Source organism: Crinia signifera, chromosome 12, assembly GCF_055691185.1.
Source record: "Crinia signifera chromosome 12, ASM5569118v1, whole genome shotgun sequence".
NCBI classification, from domain to species: Eukaryota; Metazoa; Chordata; class Amphibia; order Anura; family Myobatrachidae; genus Crinia; species Crinia signifera.
The window spans coordinates 40017538-40024058 of record NC_139228.1 but is presented as its reverse complement, the minus strand read 5'-3'; positions in this window follow the sequence as shown (position 1 = coordinate 40024058).

Sequence of the window (6521 nt, the reverse complement as noted above, 5' to 3'; positions counted from 1 at the left end):
CCCATGCTGTTCATTTGGCTGCTATCCTGCATTTGGGGAGGGGGGGTAAATTAGATTTTTTTTGATAAGGTTAGTCAGAATAGAGATGATCATATCCTGTGGTTGGGGCGATTTTGTATTGGTTCTGGCTAAAACCACTAATTTACTGCCTCCTAAAGTTTAATGGGCAGGTAAGGGTAATTAGTATCTTAGTGTAGTTAGTGGGGGGGGGGGGGGGGGTGGGGGGGGTAGTTCTAGGGGCTCCAGGTATGCCTAAATTGGGGGGTAGGTTATACAGGGTGGGGGGTTTTGAGGTAGGTTTGTTTTGGGTTTAGTTTTATGTTTGACATGTCATTGCTAATATTGTATCTAGATACTATGGGTGACATTCTATGGGATGCGATTATCATTTTTTTGCGGTAATTAGACCACAAAATGGAGATATCGCATTTTCCCATGAAATCGTTTATTTAATGGGATGCGCACAGGGGCTGAAATCGCATATTATGTGCGTTAAGGTCTGGTGAATAAAAATACGAGATTAATTTGCATTTTTATCGCATCCAGATGTTTTCGCACAGAAAAGTATACAAGTCGCTTATTTAATGCAATGCGCATTTGCACATCGCATTTTTTAAGTGACTAATTATCGCACTTATTTCAGACCTGGGTCTGTTAGGCGAATTAGCCAGAACCCTGCACAGATCGCAATGTTCTGTGCAGGGTTCTGCTGTAAAAAATAATAGAAATGGTTAAAAAATAAAAAAAACGAGCGCGGGGTCCCCCGCCCGAGTATAACCAGCCCCGGGCTCACTGAGCCGGTGCTGGTGACATAAAATCAGGGTCCCCGACAAATAGGGGTCCCCTTGATTTTATGAAACCAGCACCAGACTCAAGGTCCGGCGCTGGTTCCCAAAATATGGGGGACAAAGTGACTAGGGGTCCCCCGTATTTTAAGAACCAGCACCGGACACAACCAGCCAGCAGGGTAATGCCACAGCCGGGGGAAGCTTATTATATAAGCTCCCGCGGCCAAAGCATTAACCCCCTGGCTGGTCAGCATGGGCAGGGGTCCTGGGGAAGTGGGGACCCCCCCAATGAAGGGGTCCCCCCCCCTCCAGGACTTACCAGCCCATGCTGATAGTCCGGGGCTGTCCCCGATGCCCCTGGCCGGTGGGCATCGGGCTGATGATTTGTGTAAAAAAAAGAATGAAAACTATTGTTTTACACTGGCGAACTATGAGTCCCAGCAAGCCTACCCCGCATGCTGGGACTTGGGAAACCACAAAATCACACTGACACCCTGTAAAATAAAACTTTAATACACACAAAACACACACACACTGATACTTACCTACCTTGAGCCCGTAGGTCGGTCCCTAGATCCTGGGTCCGGGCTCCGGGGCTCCAGGGCAGAAGAGTCCGGTTCCGGGGCCTTGGTCCTGGTTCCGGGGCTGGTCCTGGGGTTCCGGGGCTCCTGGTGTGAAGAATCCGGGGTCCGGGATCCGTGGTAGTCCCCAGGGGTACCTAAGGAGGCAAATCCTACTCACCTGCTCCCCGGCGGCGACCTCCGGTGACAGCGCTGCTCCAGACTGGTACCCGGCTTGCAGGACTTTGCCCGGCGCTGAGATGTTTCCTCCTCGCCGTCTCTGCACAGAATGATTTCTCGGCCAATCAGGAGCCGAGAAAGTCGGCTCCTGATTGGCCAGAAATCATTCTGAATACAGACGCCGACGAAGTAACATCTCAGCGCATCCAGAGCAGAGATGTTACTTCGTCGGCGTCTGTATTCAGAATGATTTCTGGCCAATCAGGAGCCGACTTTCTCGGCTCCTGATTGGCCGAGAAATCATTCTGTGCAGAGACGGCGAGGAGGAAACATCTCAGCGCCGGGCAAAGTCCTGCAAGCCGGGTACCAGTCTGGAGCAGCGCTGTCACCGGAGGTCGCCGCCGGGGAGCAGGTGAGTAGGATTTGCCTCCTTAGGTACCCCTGGGGACTACCACGGATCCCGGACCCCGGATTCTTCACGCCAGGAGCCCCGGAACCCCAGGACCAGCCCCGGAACCAGGACCAAGGCCCCGGAACCGGACTCTTCTGCCCTGGAGCCCGGACCCAGGATCCAGGGACCGACCTACGGGCTCAAGGTAGGTAAGTATCAGTGTGTGTGTGTTTTGTGTGTATTAAAGTTTTATTTTACAGGGTGTCAGTGTGATTTTGTGCACTATTTTTTTTTTCACTGCAGAACTACAAGTGCCAGCGGGCCCTTTAATGCCCCGCATGCTGGGACTTGTGGTTCCCCAAGTTCCAGCATGCGGGGTAGGCTTGCTGGGACTCATAGTTCGCCAGTGTAAAACAATAGTTTTCATTCTTTTTTTTACACAAATCATCAGCCCGATGCCCACCGGCCAGGGGCATTGGGGACAGCCCCGGACTATCAGCATGGGCTGGTAAGTCCTGGAGGGGGGGGACCCCTTCATTGGGGGGGGTCCCCACTTCCCCAGGACCCCTGCCCATGCTGACCAGCCAGGGGGTTAATGCTTTGGCCGCGGGAGCTTATATAATAAGCTTCCCCCGGCTGTGGCATTACCCTGCTGGCTGGTTGTGTCCGGTGCTGGTTCTTAAAATACGGGGGACCCCTAGTCACTTTGTCCCCCGTATTTTGGGAACCAGCGCCGGACCTTGAGTCTGGTGCTGGTTTCATAAAATCAAGGGGACCCCTATTTGTCGGGGACCCTGATTTTATGTCACCAGCACCGGCTCAGTGAGCCCGGGGCTGGTTATGCTCGGGCGGGGGACCCCGCGCTCGTTTTTTTTTTTACACTTTGCGCTGTCCTGCAAATGTGCGATTTTCAGACATGAAAATCGCACATTTTCAGGACTAAATACAGCGCACCACTTCGCTGCAAATCGCCCCTCTTCGCACTTTTCAGCCTCCAATGCGCATCACATTAAATATGCGCATTTTGACTGAAAAATGTGAATTTTAAATTGGCGATGTGGTGCGCAAATAAAACATGCGCATTTAGCGCATAGCATAGAATCTCGCCCCATATGTTACATGGTATATGAACACTCTGATAGTTATTCATGATGAGTGGCTTTGTGCAGTACACTATATATATATATATATATATATATATATATATATATATATATATATATATATATATATATATATATATATCCATTTACCCAAATGACGCCTCTGGGTATTCTCATTTTTATAACTCTATCAGCGGATGTGCTCCATACTATGCCCTTGATATTGTTAATTACTCATATTGGCCCTTATTCTGATCGGTGCGGATATTCCCGAATTCTGACGGTGCGGTCCGCACGCCACGCTGTGCGGCAGCGTGCGGCCATCGTCCGTAGAAACGCCCACGTGTCCTCCGCATTCGGACTGACTCACTCTTTAATAACAGGGCGTGTGCGGTGGAAACGACATACAAACCGTGCGAGTGCGGTGGAAACGTACAGATTCTTGCACGGTCTTCCCGCACAAGCACGGTCTTACTGCGTCAGAACGTACGGGAAGCTGTCCGTACGCCCCGATGCGGAGTATTTACGCTCAATCCAACACTTTTGTACTGAGTACACACAGCGATCACATGACCCACTTAGGCAATTAGGCAACCTCCTGGAAAAGGGATTGTTAGCAATTTCAATCAATTAAATGCTCATCTATACTAACCCACATTCCTACTTCATTCATGACACACATTAACCCTTACAGCATGTGACCCTAACATACATCTATATACACTATGTACATTTTGCTTATTTTAAAGAATTTAAACAACTTACACATATACTTTAGCATGTTAGCAAAAAACACTGACAACTTTGAACTTTGAAATAACGTTTTATTATTACAGAACTGTAAACCAAAAAAAAAAAAATCACATTTCCCCATCAATGATGTCGTCCATTAGGTCCAACATTTGACTCATCAGGCCTCTGACTCTAAGGAGGGCCCCACGGCGACCCTCCTCTGCTTGGGCAGGCTCATCTGTGGAGGAAATTCAAAATGAAAAATGACTAATGATATGCATGCATACATTTAACATAGTCAAACCTACATTTTAAACATGCATTCTGAGAGGTGTGTGTGTGTGTGTATATATATATATACAGGTTGAGTATCCCGTATCCAAAATGCTCGGGACCAGGAGAATTTTGGATAACGGATTATTCCGTATTTCGGAATATTTTAATATTTCAATGATGTATTTTGAAGTATCTTGCATTTATGCTGTATAAACACATAATATACACACAAATATATTTTATTACCACATAAAATAAACACAAACATATTTTAATTGTTCAAAAAACAAGGTTTCAAAACGTGAAACAAAATGTGTGTACTATCTCAGCACTGAATTTGAATGCCAAGCAATCATTGTCTTGCACATATATAGTGCCAGTTACATATCATGTCCCCAGTGATGCTGTTACAAATGTCCCCAGTGAGTTTTTAGCAAAAAAAAAAAATTTTTTCACTTTCTGGAATGTCCATATTTCGGAATAATTCGGATAACGGATATTCGGATACGGGATACTCGACCTGTATATATATATATATATATATATATATATATATATATATATATATATATAGATAGATAGATAGATAGATATAACTATATATATATATATATATATATATACACACATATCTATATACACACATATCTACCTATATATATGAGACATACACCTATACATACATGCATACATACTGCATGGAAAGCCTCATTTTGGTCCTCTACCCTTTACTCTGTAGAACACCTCACAGTCATACTGCTCCTTCTCAATCAAAACCCACCCATGACTAAGCTCTGAGAAGCATGCCACGCGCTGCACCAATCACAATTCTGCAAACAAAGTTCAGTGTCGGTTATAAGATGGAGCCTGGCAGGGGAGTTACACAACTCTCCGGAATGCTCAGTACATTTGTGCAATCAAGCATGGCTTGGCTGCTGATGGTCTGCTCCAGAAATCATTGTCAGAATGGCAGTTAGGGGAAGCTGCAGCACTAACCCACTCCCATGCTCAAAAGCATTACTAAGACCAAATACACACACAATTATGGTGAAAAACATACATGCAGACCGCAGGGGGTGGTTAGCTAGAGGAGGGCCCAGGGGCACTCACCACTTGTTACTCCAGTCTAAGCCACGCCTGGCCATACTCCATTTATGCCATACTGAATCTAGTTTACACAGATCAATCACCAGTAAACTCTACTCACCTATATGAGGCTACAGATTGTATGCAAGCAGCAGGGACATGTAACCCTTACATGAGCAAGTCATCACTATCTTCCAGGATACAGATTAACTACACAGGTTCAGTGGCACTTAAAATCGACCTGACAGCCATCTGCACAACCTGTGTCATTAATATGTGTCCAGGATGAAAGGGATGGTTTGGCCACCCTATCTAACCCCAAAGTGTGTCTGTTGCTATTCAGTTTGTTTTATCACTTTATAGTATTGGCAAACACTATTGAATCACCAGTGCTACAAAGCAAATAGAAGATGACTACAGGAATAATGAATCTTTATGTATACATACCACTTTCCTCCGCCTGCGCCACCTCACAGGCCTCCTCATCTTCATCTTCAGCGGGTACCAGCTCTGCCTCCACCAGCTCCTCCTCCTCTGGCACCACCTCCTCAGTATCCACAACCTCCTCCTCCTGTGCCACCACCACCTCTGTATCCACAACCTCCTCCTCTTCTGGCACCACCTCCTCTGGCTCCACAGTCTCCTCCTCCTCTGGCCCCACCTCCTCGGCCATCTCGCCAGTGCCCTCCTCCTGGGCCTGGTACGCCTCTGCCTGCTCCCGTGCCTGTCTTGCTCTATCACGGGCTGTGTTTGGACAAAGTAAAAAAAGTGTCAATTAGTGGTAATTTGTATTAAGCCTTATCAACCTATAAATGCAAAGGTTATCAGTACAGATAATTGTACAGCCAAACAGCTCCTCAGTGGCCTTTACAAAACACAGCCTGTAACATGGCAGGTATGCTGTGACATTTGGGCCATTTTAAGCATCACAAGCATTAATCCTCCCCAATAACATATTTTATGACCATTACAGGGAGTCAAACTCATATATTCTATGCCATGTTTAACTCATGATCAGGCTGCTGACCTTAGTGGATTAAATAATGTCAATTAAGCAATCATGTACAAATCCACATTTACTGTTGAAATACTCACATCTAGCAATGCTGGCCCTTATGGATTGAAGCCTCTCTGGCTCCCTGCGCTGGAGGTCAGACCACCGCCGCTCCAGCTGAGCGATGGTCCGCCGCACATGGGTGCGGGCGTTTATCCGCCGGCGGGCCACCGCATAGGCAGAGCGTTTCTGCCTATTCGTGATGAAGGGGCCCGCACGGCCCAGCCTGGTCTCCATAACGGAGACCAGTGTCCTCAGCTCGGCTGCAGAAAAGGGTGCTGCTCTGCCATAAGCCGCCATCTTAGCAATGGCACAAATCAAACAATCATGTGCTGTCATTGGTTGATCAGA